The following is a 16,642-nucleotide window of genomic DNA, read 5'->3' on the forward strand; positions in this document are numbered from 1 at the left end:
GGATTACTGACCCAAAGAAACTGAGAGATAATAAATTTATGTTTTTCTAACACTACTAAGTTTTAGAGTACTTTGTTACTCAGTAATAGATAACTAACATATGTAGGATCTGTCAAACCAAATATAGTACCAAAGTATCTTCTTCTGAAGGTTCCCTCTATCAAAAATCTCTATTAAAAAAAACTTCATTGAAGATACACCGGAAAACATTAATTTAAAAAACACATAAATGTGAAATCATTTTTTTCCATTTCAGGAATGAAGGAAAAAAACGCCACAAGCAAAACTTAAAATAAAATGGTATTAAACTTCTCCCTTGTAATACTAATGTCCTTCCTAAAAGCAGTGGACCAAATCTAAATCATTTTAAGGGAAATAAGGCTAACATTCACGAATACTAAAGTCAAGCAAGATGCTGCTCATCAACAAATATATTAAAAGATAAACAAGTCCTTGGAGAATTTACGACTCATGTGTATCCTGACAAACTAAATACTCAAACTAAGAAGCAAACCATTATAAACACTCAAAAGTGGAAAGTATAAACAACACCTTTACAGTTTAGAGTTATGCCCCAATAATATTTTTAATTTAATACAAAAATGCAGAAGGGTATTACTTAAAAGATAATCAAGAAAAACATGCTTAAACATATTCAAACAGCTCTGAACAACACAAACTTTACACTATATTATTTCTATGAACCCTTCTGAGAGGAAAAAACCCATAAATGAATGCATAAATATATAAATAAATAAATGAGATAGCTAGACAGATACATAGATAAAGAGGGCAAACTTTACCACCAAAGAGATGACTGAGAATGTTACAAAAGAACAATTCACACTGACTATACTTAACAGCTATGGAATAAAAAGTTTTGTGGTTTTTTTTTAAAGCAATGCCCCCTAAAAGTATCAAGCCCCCAAAATTTACCATCATGCTCCATTATGCTTTCAAGTGTAGATAATTACTAATGTATTTTAGCAACCTATCATAAGTCTGGTACTAAATAAGAAAATATGGACAATGAAAGAGCAATTTATGAATATTAATTAAAATGTTCATATATTATTACGAAATACTGCCCAGCTCTGTATTTAAAGAATAAGAACCACTGACCAAGCAGGATACTCCAAGAATGTGAGGATATGTTCAGACTACTCATTACACTGAAAGCTCACATGACTTTCTCATTTGACGCTGAAAAGACATTGAATAAAATTTAAAGTTCATTATCTGATTTTTAAAAAAATCTAACAACTGAAAAAAGGATTCTTAATAATAAAGTTGACTCTTTTTAAATCAGTGGCCATCACAATAAATTAGAAAAAAGGGAATAGCTATTAAAGAAAGATCAAGAGAAGATGGTGTACTATCATTATCACTGTTCAACTGAGACTAAAACTTCCACTGCAAGAAGATGGGAAAAAGAAATGGAAGAAAAAGTATTAGAAAGGAACAGATAGACTCATTATCTGAAAAACCTATTACTTGAAAAATCTAAGAAGGCCATAAAGGGCTACCAGAACTAATAATGTGGGTGCTTACAAAGAATGCAAAATGTATACAAAATATAAAAGCAACAAGTTATAATAGGTGATAACCTTTATAAATTTATTGCACAAAATGACTATTTGCAAAACATTAATATTTAAAACACCTATGAATAAAGTTGTAAAGAGCCTATAAAACTGAGTGACTGACTTGAATAAATAAAAGATATGTCATGTTCAAGGATGAAAATACTTACCATGTTTCCCTGAAAATAAGACCTAGCCAGACCATCAGCTCTAATGCATCTTTTGGAGCAAAAATTAATATAAGACCCGGTCTTATTTTAATGTAAGACCTGGTCTTATTAACATGATATGATATATGATTTGATACAATATAATACCCGGTCTTATAGAAGACTGGGTCTTATATTAATTTTTGCTCCAAAAAGACACATTAGAGCTGATGGTCTGGTTAGGTCTTACTTTTGGAAAAACACAGTAATTCTATACGGACAGCGAATCTCCCCATATTGGGCTGGCCCGGTGGCTCAGGAAGTTGGAGCTCCGTGCTCCTAACTCCAAAGGCTGCTAGTTCGAGTCCCACATGGGCCAGTGGGCTCTCAACCACAAGGTTGCCGGTTCAACATCTTGAATCTCGCAAGGGATGGTGGGCAGTGCCCCCTGCAACTAAGATTGAACATGGCACCTTGAGCTGAGCTGCCGCTGAGCTCCCGGATGGCTCAGTTGGTTGGAGCGCGTCCTCTCAACTACAAGGTTGCCGGTTCGACTCCCGCAAGATATGGTGGGCTGTGCCCCCTGCAACTAGAAATGGCAACTGGACCTGCAGCTGAGCTGCGCCCTCCACAACTAAGACTGAAAGAACAACAACTTGACTTGGAAAAAAAGTCCTGGAAGTACACACTGTACCCCAATAAAGTCCTGTTCCTCTTCCCCAATAAAATCTTAAAAAAACAACAACAAAAAACTCCCCATATTAACACACAAATTCAATGCTATTGCAGTAAAAACCCTGAAAAAAAGTTCTTGAAACTAGACTGAGGACAACAGCTGAGAAATATTTCAAAAACACAATGGTCCAGTAGGAGAGAGGAAAAATATTAAAATAAAACGCTTACTATTAATATCTTAAAAATAATTCAAAGTACACAAACAGGCCAACATCTATAATGGTATATGGTATATAATAAAGTTAATTATTTTGTATGAGTGGGGAAATAATGAATTAGCTAAGACATGCAAAAGGACAAGAGCTAAATATTTGGAAATAAATCCCCGCTTTACACTGAAAACACAGACACACACACACACACACACACACACACACACAGACTGAAGATCTAAATGTAAAAAATTTGCCACATATGCCTATACACCTACTGACAATAACTTTTTATATATTCTGGCCGATAACTAGTTATTCCTAGGGAATGGGATTACTGAGGATTAAAGAAAGAACCTTTACTTTTTACTTTGTGCTCTTATGTGATGTCACAATGACTTACAATAAGTAATTTTCACAATAAAAAGCAAACTAAAACAGAATTATCTGCCTTAGGTGGAGGTGAAGAAGAGATGGGCTAAAGGAAGTGTTATGGTCTGAATGTTTGTGTCCCTCCAAAACCTGTATGTTGAAGCCCTAACCTCTATGGTATCTAACTATATGAGGTTATAAGGGTGGGGGCCTCATGCTGGCATTAGAAAAGGAAGAGAAACTAGAGTTCTCTCTCTCCACCATATGAGAACAAAGCCAGAGGGTGACTGTCTGCAAGTCAGGAAGAGGGTCCTCTCCAAGAATTTAATCTGCTTGTAGCTTGATCTTGGACTTCTCAGCCTCCAGAACTGTGAAAAATAAATGTCTTGTTTAAGCCAAGCAGTCCATAGTGCTTTGTTCTAGCAAATACCAGAATAATCTGGGATGGGTAGTGCTATTGTATCTTCTTGCAACCTGTAAGAACCACGGCCTAGTGGACCACCATTACTAAAGGGAGTATGTGGAGATAGGAAAAAAGAAAATAGGGGTCCACTGCATCAAAAATATATTTAAAATACTCTGCATTTACATGGAGAAAGCAGCTCTTAGCCTAACAGCAAAGATAGGAAAATCATCAAGAAAAAGGTTGATAGATTTGACCAGAAAAACTAAGCCCCTAAACAAAGAACTTGAGTAAATTTTTACAAAAACAAACAAACAAACAAAAACACAAACTATAATGGCTATTTTTAATGTGTTCAACTTTACTAGTAAACAAATATTTATGTAAATATCAGGTTTTTCTTTTTTGTTTGTTTTCATATCTAGGAGGTAATGAGTGATTTCTACTTTCTAATTTTTTCCTACAAAAATATCCTGAGTAGTTTTTACTAGTTGCAAAAGTAAATGATGTAAATTTTTTCTTGGTTCAACTCTTAAACCTTTGAGCAAGGCTTTATACTACCCTTCAAGTATTTATAATTTGGCTCTCCCTTAGATTCCATAGCTTCTACCTATGTGTCTCCTTTTCTGTAGTTTGGTTAGCCAGAGTTAGTTGCTATTGCTTGCAAACAGAAGTGTCTGCTGCATTCTCAATCCTAAACTAAACCCAAAGTGGTTTTTTAAAACCACTACTGCGTAAGATTTTCCCCCACAGAATCTTAAAACCATGGAGAAACAGATTTTCTATTGTGATTCTTGGACCAAAATCAATGTTAGAATGCCTCACTACTTAAAGTCTCCCAAACATCGAACCTACTCCCTTCCCCCTACTTTCCCATATGAAGCTGAGTTTGACTGAAGAGCAGAAGTGTGTCCTGGAGGAACATAAATATTTATTACTAAAGACCTAAATTATTTGAAGCATGTTCTTCATTAATGGCGATGTAAGCTTAGAATATAAAGAAGCTAAAGAACAGCAAAGGACTGAACCTTTCATATCTGGCAAGACCCTAAACTTGTCACAAGGTATTCCTGGCTACTGCACATTCTAGGGGCCAACGAAAAACATGGTAAAATCTGATACTCCATTTCTGTTCTGTGTGTCCACTTGATTTATAACTGTTATATCATTAGCCAATTAATTAAACTGAACTTATCTTTCAGAGAGAAAGAAGTGTTTTTCCACTATCTGTAGCTCTCATGAAAACACTACATCCATGAAAATAACAGCAGCTTGGAGCTTTCATCTGTATCTGAATAGTCATTCAGTAAGGACTTAGAATGCCCAGAAGATACAAATCATCTGGAAATACATGTACTTAAAAATAAGCTTAGGGTGGCTGCTTAGCTCAGTTGGTTAGAACATGGTGCTGATGGCACCAAAGATGCCGATTCGATCCCCGCATGGGCCACTGAGAACTGCGCTCTCTTTGATTAAAAAAAAAGAAGAAAAGAAAAGAAAGAAAAGCAGCCTCTATTAAAATAAGATTGTGACAGAAAAGAAAATATAATGACTCATGTGCTATAACTTGTATGGATTATTTACAAACAAAAACAAAAAGACTGGAGATTCATATTAGAGATCACATTAAAGCGTCTGAAATGGAAGTATGAATAAATTGGCATCAGTTCACTTTCTTACCTCTCCCACTTCTAGCAATGAACCAAAGAGTAACAGAAGTCATCATAAATCTATCTTTAATACTATCCTTTTTGATACTATGATACTATCTTTTACTACATCTCACTTCTCAACCTACAGGAAAGGACAGGCATCTTGGACATTACAAGTTCCAGATCTTTCAAATATTAGGATCTACAAAATAGGTATATGCAAATATTCTGCAAATGAAACATTTTTATTGTACTCTGTTTTCAACTACAAATAATACCTCCAAAGATCTCTACAGTATAGATCCTTTCAGAGTCTTCAATAATTTAGAATATTTTGAAGCAACTGAAATAAGTATACATTTTCAAGAAACTAGCAAAATCACAGCATCTAGATACCCTCAACAATTTCAGCATCTAAAACACATTTTAGATGGATCAAATTTATTACCACATTCAATAATTAATTCAAATTGTTTTAAACTGATAAATGTTAAAGTTATGTCAACTTTGAAAGTATAACAAAAATGTCTTTTCAACAAAATCCCCAGACACTAAAAACACTAAAAACAGAAATACGTATAGAAGACTAGAGCCAAGTGAATTAAATAATAAAATGTGAAAACTATTTATAAACCGTAAACTCAAATACTATTAGAGTATGAAAGAATCTCTAACTCCCTGTCATGTCATAATTAGAAAGGATAACTCTGTGATCATAGGAAATGCTATATTCTAAGGAGAAACTTGGACCACATTCCCCAAGAAAAGGCTGAAAGAAACCAGGGCATTCATTTATCAGTATGCATTAGGTACGTATTTTGTGCCAAGCACTGTTCTTCGTGCTGGGAACAGTACTGAACAGATATCCATATCCTCATGGAATTTACATTCTAATCAGAGAAACAGAATTAAGAAAATAAAAAGATATCAGATAGAACTATGGAAGAAAATAAAGGAAGAGGAATAGGAATTACTTTAAGGTAGCACCATAGTTTTTTTTATCTAAGGGTGATAAAAGAAGGCCTTTTTAAGAGGACACTGGAACAGACTTGAAAAAAGTGAAAGAGTGAGAAGAACCTCACAGTATCCCGAGAGTGAAGTGAGGAAAAATGGCAGGAGATGAGCCCACAGCGGTAGCAGGGCACCAGACCACAGAGGTAATAGTAAGATTTGGCTTTAATCCTGAATAAGATGGGAAACCCGTAGAGAATTTTTAGCAGGAACATGACATTCTAACGTACGTTTTAAAAGGACCACTGTTGTTGGGAATAGATGATAGGAGGAAGGCAACGACTAAAGCAAGGACACCAGGTATGAACTATTTTGTTAATGCAGGAGGGAGAAGATGGGGTTTGGAGCAGGGTAATTAAAGTGGTAGTGTTAAACTAGTAGTCAAATTCTAGATATACTGTATTTGAAAGCAGAGCAAACAGGATTTGCTGATGGAACAAAAAACGGTGTCTGAAAGAAACAGAGAAGACAAAATTACTCCAAAGTTTTTGGCCTGAGGCAAGTGGAATGATAGAGTCGCCATTTACCAAAATTAGAACTAGCATGGGGAGCATTTTTAAGTGTTACAGGAGGTTCCGAAGTGCAGTTTTGGACTTGCTAAGTTTGTGTTGCCTATTTCACAATCAAATGAATATGTTAGGAAAAAAAATACACACACACACACACACACACACACACACACACTGTTTGGAGAAAGTGAACTGGAGATATATTTACAGTAATTAACATATAAAGGTATATAAAGTCATGAGACTGAATGAAACCAGCTACAGAGTATTAATAGCATAAAGACCAAGCAACCATGGTGCATTTAAACATTAAAAGGTTTGGAAGTTGAGTAGAATTCAAAAAGGAAGATAGCAAAAGGATAGCCAGTGAAGAAGAAAGAGTATCAAGAAATATCCTGCAATGTAAGTGAAGCAAATTCCTTGAAAAAAGAGGGCGATCAATTACTCCAAAAGCCACTAATAGGTCAAAAAAAGGAAAGACTGATGGTAACCCATAAATTTAGGAACTGTGGTGAGGATAAAAGCCTGACTGGAATAGAGGTATAATAGTATGGAGACTGCTGCTTCTAGCCAACGAGGATTAACAGGATTTACCCTCTTGCCTAAAACCATCATTTGATCCACAGGCAACAAAGGATACTGATACCCGACACACAAGGAGAGCCTGCTGATGACGGGCCTCAGCTCACCACCTGGAGTGGATATCAAGGCCTCAACACAGAGAGAATCTAAAGAGCCAGGCAACTGTGTATAGTGCTACAATAAACATAGGGGTGCATAAATGTTTTCGAATTAGAGTTTTGGATTTCTCCGGATAGATACCTAGGAGTGGAATTGCTGGATCATAAGGTAGTTCCATTTTCAGATTTCTGAGATACCTCCATACTGTTTTCCAGAGTGGCTGCACCAATCTGCATTCCCACCAACAGCGCACAAGCGTTCCCTTTTGTCCACATCCGCGCCAACACTTGTTGTTTGTTGATTTATTGACTATAGCCATTTTGACTGCGGTAAGGTGGTATCGCATTGTGGTTTTTATTTGCATTTCTCTAATGATTAGTGAGGTTGAGCATTTTTTCATGTCTGTTGGCCATCTGTATGTCCTTTTTAGAAAAATGTCTCTTCATGTCCTCTGTCCATTTTTTAATTGGGTTGTTTGTTTTTTTGGAGTTGAGTGAGTTTTTTATAAATTTGGGATACTAATCCCTTATCGGATATACCATTGGCAAATATTTTCTCCCATTCAGTAGGATCCCACTTTTGTTTTAATGATGGAAACAACCAAAATGTCCATCGGTAGAAGACTGGATTAAGAAACTGTGGTACATTAATACAATGGAGTATTACGCAGTCATAAAGAAGAATGAAATCTTACCATTTGCAACAATATGGATGGACCTAGAGAACATTATGTTAAGTGAAATAAGTCAGAGAAAGATAAATACCATATGATCTCACTTATATGTGGAATCTAAAGAAAACACTAAATGAATGAACTAATCAGAAACAGTCTCAGAGACATAGAGGAAAAACTGAGGGTTGCTAGATGGGAGGAGAGGTGGGGATAAGGGGGAAGGTGAGGGGATTAGAAAATAGTAGGTAACCACAAGATTGCCATGGGGATACAAAAGTTAATTTGGGGAATGTAATCAATAATGTTGTAAAGATTTTGTAGGGTATCCAATGGACACTTGTCTCATTAGGGAGACCACCTCAGGGATGATGTAGATGCCTGATCACTGCACTGTACACCTGAAGCCGAAGATGAATAATGAATGTCAACTATAATTATACATACATACATACATACATACATACATACATACATATACACACATTCACAAGAAGTGGAGTACAGTGTATGGAATAGAGACAGTGGAAATGTAATGGCCGTATGCGATGTCAGAGTGGTAGTAGATGGGGGGTTATCACTGTGTGAAGGGTATAAATGATAAATGTTTACCTATTACATTGTTTTGTACACCTGAAACTAAAAACATGTTAAAAAAATATTAAAAAATAAAAATAATAAAAAAAGAGCCAGACAGTCTCCCTGAGTTCTATCCAACACTGCACCTAAGGTTCTAGCCAACACAATCAGGCAAAAAAAAAAAAAAAAAAAGCATCCAGATTAGAAGAGAATAAAATTGTCTTTACTCACATAAAAATAATCATCTGTGTAGAAAATCTGATGGAATCTACAAAAAAAACACACCTACTATAATAAGTGTTTAGCAAGGACAGTAGTAGTCCTTACGTAGTACCCAAGATCAATATACAAAAATTAATTGAATTTCTATGTATCAGCAATGGAAAATTGGAGGAAAAAAACCCACAGTGTATAACAGCATCACACACACACAAAGATAAAATAGGGATAAATCTGACAAAGGCTGTGAAAAACCTGTACAGTTAAAACTATCTTTTTATTTGCTGAGGGAAAAAAAAGACCCCCAAAAATGGAAAGATATACTTTGTTCATAGATCAGAAGAGTCAATATGTTTACAATGTTAATTCTCTCTAAATTGATCTAGAGATTCAACACAATCCCAAAAAAATCCAATCAGACATTTTAGAATAATTGCCCTGCTGTTTCTGAGATTCATATGGAAATTGAAACATAGCATTTTGTGATGATGGGTTGTAAAATATTTCTTAGATATGTTACCAAAAGCACAATCAGTGGTTTTCTCAAAATTAAAATTTTCTGTCTTCAAAAGACACTTTGAAGACACTTAAAGTGAAAAAAAAATCTGTGCAAAACATATTTCATAAAGAACTTATATCCGATAAAGAACTTGAATCCAAACTACATAAAGAACTCTCAAAACTCTTTAAAAAAAACAAACAAGGAAGCCAAAATAAAAATAAGCAAAAGACCTGAACAGACACATCACAAAATATCACATGAAAAGATGTTCAACATCATTGGGGAAATGCAAATTAAGAACACAAAAATATACCAAGACACATCCATTATAGTGGCTAAAATTAAAAAAGACTGATAAGTGGGGCCGACCCAGTGGCTCAGGTGGTTAGAGCTCCATGCTCCTAACTCCGAAGGCTGCCGGTTCAATCCCCACATGGGCCAGTGGGCTCTCAACCACAAGGCTGCCAGTTCAACTCCTTGACTCCCGCAAGGGATGGTGGGCAGCGCCCCCTGCAACTAGGATTGAACACGACACCTTGAGCTGAGCTGCCGCTGAGCTCCCAGATGCTCAGTTAGTTGGAGCGTGTCCTCTCAACCACAAGGTTGCCGGTTGGACTCTCGCAAGGGATGGTGGGCTGTGCCCCCTGCAACTAGAAACGGCAACTGGACCTGGAGCTGAGTTGCGTCCTCCACAACTAAGACTGAAAGGACAACAACTTGAAGCTGAACAGTACCCTCCATAACTAAGATTGAAAGGTCAACTTGACTTGGAAAAAAGTCTTGGAAGTACACACTGTTCCCCAATAAAGTCCCATTACCCTTCCCCAATCAAATCTTAAAAAGCAAAAAAACCCAAAAAAAAACCTGATAAGTATTAGAGATAATGTGGAGGAACTGAAACTCTCCTACATTGCTGGTTGAACTGTAAAATTGTACGACACTGGAAGTTTCTTTTTATAAAGTTAAACATAAATGTACCATATTATCCACCCATTTCAGTATGTTTATTCATTAGAAAAGAGAGCATGTGTCTACACAAAGACTTATACACAAATGTTCACCGCAGCTTTATCTGCAAAAGCCAAAAACTGGAACCAACCCAAATGTCCACCAACAGGTAAATGAATAAAGAAATGATGGTATACCCATACAATGAAATACTATTTGGCAATAAGAAGAAATACTCAACTAGGAGTAGACGAGATCTTCTTCAACTTGATAAAGAATATCTATTTTAAAAAGGTACAGCTCACATCATACTTAACACTGAGAAACTAGAAGCTTTTCAAGTAAAATCTCTTGTATCTTTCCGACATCATACCGGAAGTTCTAGCTAATAAAATTAGAAAAGGAAATAAAAGGTATACTGATTGTGAAGGAAAATAAAATTTTGTTCACAGATGACATGCTGGTCTATGAAGAAAATCAGAGACAACTGACAAAAAACTCCTCAAACTAATAAGTAATTATAGCAAGGCTGCAGTATACAATCGCTTTCCTATACACGATCAATGAATAAGTAGAATTTGAAATAAAAAAACCAACATTGTTTACATTAGTACCCCAAAATTAAATATTTAGGTATCAATCTAGCAAAATATGTACAAGATCTGCATGAGGAAAACTGACAAATGATCAAAGAAATCAAAGAACTAAATAAATGCAGACATTCCATGTTCAAGGATAGGAAGAGTCAATATTGTCATAATGTCAATTCTTCCCAACTTGATCTACAGATTCAATACAATCCCAGTCAAAATCTCAGCAAGTTACTTTGTGGATATAACAAACTAATTCCAAAAATGCATATGGAGAAACAAAAGACCCACAATAGCCAACACGGTATCTAAGGAGAAGAACAAAGTCAAGAGTACTGACACTATCTGACTTCGAGACTTACTACAAAGCAATCAAAACAGTGCAGCATTGGCTAAAGAATAGACAAACAGATTGATGAAGCAGAGTCCAGAAATAGATTCACGTAACTACAGTCAACTGATCTCTGACAAAGAAGCAAAGACAATATAATGGAGCAAAGAGAGTCTTTTAAACAAATGATACTGTAACTAGACATACACATGCAAAAATAGACACAGACCGTACATCCTTCACAAAAATTAACTCGAAATTGATCACCAGCCTAACCGTAAAACACAAAACTTTAAAACTCCTAGAAGGTAACGTAAGAAAAAATCTAGATGACTTTGGGTATGGCAATGACTTTTTAGATACAACACCAAATACATGATCCATGAAATAAATAATACATAAGCTATACAACACCAAAATTAAAAATTTCTGCTCTGCAAAACACAATATCAAAAGAATGAGAAGACAAGCTGCAGACTAGGAGAAAATATTTGCAAAAGACCTATCTAATAAAGGACCATTATCCAAAATATAATTTTTAAAACTCAACAATAAGAAAACAAACCCAATTAAAAAATCGGCCAAACTGTATTCCACTGTGTATATATATACCATTGGCAACAACATGGATCTTGAAATTATTATGCTAAGCAAAATAAGTCAGACAGAAAACGTCAAGATCCATATGACTTCACTCATATGTGGGATATAAAACCGAAAGCAACAAAGGAACAAGACAAAGAAACAAAAACTCATAGACAGACAACAGTTTAGTGGTTACCAGAAGGTAAGGGGGGAAGGGAGTGATAGAAGGAAAAGTGGATCAAATGGTGACGGAAGGAGAACTGACTCTGAGTGTTAAATACACAATGCAATATATAGATTATATATTGTAGAAATGTACACTTGAGACCTATATAATCTTACTAACATCACCCCAATAAGTTTAATAAAAATTAATTTAAAAAAATCGGTCAAAAACCTGAATAGACACCTTACCAAAGAAAATATACAAATAGTGAATTTAAGTATATGAAAAGATGCTTGGGTCATGTCATTAAGAAATCGAAAATTAAAACAACAATGAGGTACCATTACACACCTATCAGAATGGCCAAAATCCAAACATTATCAAAACCAAATGCTGACAAGAATGTGGAACAAAAGGAACTCTCATTCATTGCTAGTGTTAATGAAAAATGGTACAGCCACTTTGGAAGACAGTTTGGCAGTTTCTTACAACACTAAACATAGTCTTACCATAAGACTCGCCAACTGTTCCCCTTAATATTTGCCCAAATGAGGAAAACTTATGTCCACACAGAAACCAGCACACGGATGTTTACAGCAACTTTATTCAGCAATTGCCAAAACTTGGAAGCAACCAAGGTGTCCTTCTATAGGTGAATGGATAAATTGTGGTACATCCAAAAGAGTACTACTCAATGCTATAAAAAAATGAGCTATCAAGCCACAAAAAGACATAAAGGAACCTTAAAATCACATTAAGTTAAAAAAGCTACTCGGTAAAGGCTACATACTGAATGATTTCAACTATATGATATTCTGGAAAAGACAAAACTAAAAAACAAAAAGATTAGTGGTTGCCATGGGTCAGAGAGGAGGGAGAAATGAACAAGTGGAGCACAGGGAAGTTTTAGGGCAGTGACACTACTCTGTATGATACTATAGTGGTAGACACTTGTCATTCCTTATTGGACAAGACCCACAGAATGTACACCACCAAGAGTAAACTGTAATGTAAACTATGGCCTTTGGGTGGTTAAGATGTGTCAATGTAGGTTCATCAATTACAACAAAAGTCCCACTTTGGTAGGGGATGCCGATCTGTTGGTTATGGTAGGGGAGGGGAAGATGTGTGGGAGGGGCCCCGGGGGTACATGGAAACTCTGTACTTTCCATTCAGTTTTGCTGTGAACTAAAATTGTAAAAAGGATTAATCATATAACCAAATTCTACTCAGCAGCAAACGGAATTAAACTGATACATGCAACATAGATGAATTTCAAAATAATTATGCTAAGACAGAAAAACAGTATACAGAGTATGATTCCATCTATACAAAACTCTACAAAATGCAAACTACTTTATAGCGACAGAAAGCAGGTCAGTGCTTGCTTGGAGGAAAGGAGTAGAAAGGGATGAGGGATGATTTACAGAGAACACAAGGAAACTCTTGGGGTGATGGGTAACATTCACGATCTTCATTATGGTGATGATTTAACAGGTGTATACCTCTGTTAAAACTTATCAAATTGGGGCCGGCCCAGTGGCTCAGGCGGTTAGAGCTCCATGCTCCTAACTCCGAAGGCTGCCGGTTCGATTCCCACATGGGCCAGTGGGCTCTCAACCACGAGGTTGCCAGTTCAACTCCTCGAGTCCTGCAAGGGATGGTGGGCTCTGCCCCCTGCAACTAAGGTTGAACACGGCACCTTGAGCTGAGCTGCCGCTGAGCTCCCAGATGGCTCAGTTGGTTGGAGTGCATCCTCTCAACCACAAGGTTGCCGGTTCGACTCCCGCAAGGGATGGTGGGCTGTGCCCCCTGCAACTAGCAACGGCAACTGGACCTGGAGCTGAGCTGTGCCCTCCACAACTAAGACTAAAAGAACAACAACTTGAAGCTGAACAGCACCCTCCACAACTGAGATTGAAAAGACAACAACTTGACTTGGGAAAAAAAAAAAAAAAAGGGCCTGGAAGTACACAGTGTTCCCCAATAAAGTCCTGTTCCTGGGGGGGAAAAAAAAAAAAGCAAAAAAAAAAAAGCTATTAAAAAAAAAAAAAAAAACTTATCAAATTGCACATCTTATACATGTGCAGCTTACTATATGTCACTTATACCCCGTAAATGTTTTATAAAAAAACTGAAAATAGAAAAGGGATTTAGTATATATTAATAGGTAACCGTTGTTACAATTTTTACTACAAAGGCATGCAGAGATTAGACAGTAGCTCAAAAGAGATGATGGGTCAGAGAGTGTTTTTTGTTTTTTTTTAATGGAAGATACAGCATATTTTTAAGCTGATTAAAATGACTGAAAAGACACGTTTATGAGACAACAGATGGGACAATTGTTACAGTGGTATCTTTGAGAAGAGGAGACAGTGTGGGACAGGATTAGAAAGGATATTATTGGCTATTCATTGTGCATCCATTGTAGCAGGCAGAGTCTACTAGTACAGACAGGCAGGTTGGTAGATATGGTAGTGAAAGTTCTTTTCTGATTACTGTAGCCTCCCCCCCACCCCAACTCTCTCTCTCTCTCTCTCTCTCTCTCTCTCTCTCTCTCTCATCTGTGGATTCACTTTCTGCGGTTTCAGTCACCTTCAATCAACCAAGATCCGAAAATATTAAATGGAAGATTCCAGAAATAAACAATTCATAAGTTTTAAACTGTGCACTGTTCTGAATAGCGTGATGAAATCGTGTGCTGTCTCCCGCCCTCCAGCGCAGGCCGTGAAGCCGCCTTTGCCCAGACAGCATACCCACTCTGTGTACACTCCCCGCACGTCACTCAGCAGCCGGCTGTTGCAGTATCGCAGTGCTTGTGTTCAAATAACCCTTATTTTACTTAATAATGGCCCCAAAGTTATCACATGACTTTTATTACAGCATATTATTATAACTTTTACTTTATTAGGTATTGTTAATCTCTTACTGTGCCTAATTTATAAAGTTCATCACATGTGTATAAATAGGAAAAAACATAGTATATGTTTTTTATAGGGTTTGATACTATCCATGGTTTCAGGCATCCACTGGGGGGTCTTGGAATGCACGCCAGTGATTAAGGGGAAAGTACTCTAATAAGAGACAATGCCATTTACCATAGTCCAGAGGATCAAGGAAAGCTTTGCAAGAGGTGGTATTTAAGATGTGCTTGGAATGCTAAGACTTTCATAGGCTAGGAAAACCATCCCAGGCTAAGTACAGATCTACTATGAGGCCAAAATATGGAAATAACATTGGAGAGAAGGCTTAATCCACAGTGGGTAAAGGGCAGTAATCAGACACGACACAGCAGAGAACTAGAACTAGTCCCCCAGTTATCCTCTGACACAGCACTGAGCACTACCTAGAACAGAACCATCGCAGCCACTAGTCACAGGCGGCTACTATTTAAATTTATTAAAATTAAATTTAAAATTCAGGTTTTCGGTTACACTAGCCGTCTGTCAAGTGCTTAACTGACACATGCAGCAAGTGACGTTAGGACTGAGGAGTGCAGATTACGTTGCTTCATTACACAAAGTTCTAGATACAGAAATTCTAAAAAAGAAGTTCAATAAAGGTTAACTTCTTTTCTAATTACAGCTCCAGAGTTTTCTATAAAGCAAAAAAAATCATCCTCAAAGAGTTAAGTTTCCAAAGTTCAGATTACTATAATGATTTACAAGTAACCAACACAAGGAATAAAAGATACGAGATCACATACATTTACTACAATATCTCCTATACATTAAATATACATTCCATCTCGTATAATTTCTACTAATCTTTAGTAATTTCAGCCTTTATAAAATGATCTGTCTAAAATGTCGTTTCTACCATCTATTCTCAACCACTACCTTTTAATTTCAAATAAAGAAAATATCTTGATTTAACTAACCAATGTAAATAAAGGTTCTCTTCAGCTGAATTTAAACTTAAAAACACAATTCCTTCATATTTTCAGAACAGAAGCACAAAATCTTAGATCAGGAAGAGAATTTACAGGGCACCTATATAATCTCATTTTATAGTGACAGTGAAACGATTTGCTTTTATTTTCTGGCCAGTGGCAAAACACAGACAAGAAATCTCTGGGCTTCAAAAGGTAATCTTTCAACTCCGTCATGCTAAGTACATTATAAAGAAATTCTAAATATTTCACAGAAAGAACACCTAGAAGGACTATTAGTTGGGATGTTCAAAAGCTTATTTTTCAAAATAAAAAGGTGAAGGGGAACTGTAGTTCTTAAGTCAGCACTACTTCCAACAGAGGTGAAATGTGTGGCAGAATGGAATTTCGCAGCAATTACTAAGAATTTGTCTTTCAATTTCCATTTCCACTTGTGAAACTGTGCCAAATTTTAAACAATGAAATTGTTTAAATGAATTTATGAGTTTTAATCATAATAAAATGTATCCCCCCAAATACTATAGTAATTGTATTATCTTAGGCTTTATTATTATTCTAGCATTAAAATTTATAATCAACAGTAACCAATTTTCAACCAAAGAAAGTTTTTTAACCATACTAATGAATTTGCTTCTGATTCTTTAATTTATTTTAACCTTATTTTACAAATACATAAAAACCGAAGGCCTATGAACATATAAACATTCTCAGATGAAGCAGACATTTTAAAGAACTAATGCTTTGAAGACACTGATGTAATATCAATTCTCAAAAATGATAGCCTATAATGACCCACATAAAATGTATACACATATTTATACAATATGCATTCATTAATAATCCAAAAATCAATCTCAACCTTAACTGCTTTAAAAGAGTTATCTCTAAACAAGTACATGGAGCTTATGGTTCA

General features: G+C 36.0%; 1 protein-coding gene across 5 annotated transcripts in view; it reads right to left on the reverse strand.

Annotated features, from left to right (window-relative positions):
* The window catches only part of NECTIN3 (nectin cell adhesion molecule 3), a 123,524-nt gene that overhangs the window by 85,915 nt on the left and 20,967 nt on the right, over window positions 1–16,642 (reverse strand). The window lies entirely within an intron of this gene.

The sequence above is a fragment of the Rhinolophus sinicus genome, linkage group LG01 (assembly GCF_036562045.2).
Source record: "Rhinolophus sinicus isolate RSC01 linkage group LG01, ASM3656204v1, whole genome shotgun sequence".
NCBI lineage: Eukaryota > Metazoa > Chordata > Mammalia > Chiroptera > Rhinolophidae > Rhinolophus > Rhinolophus sinicus.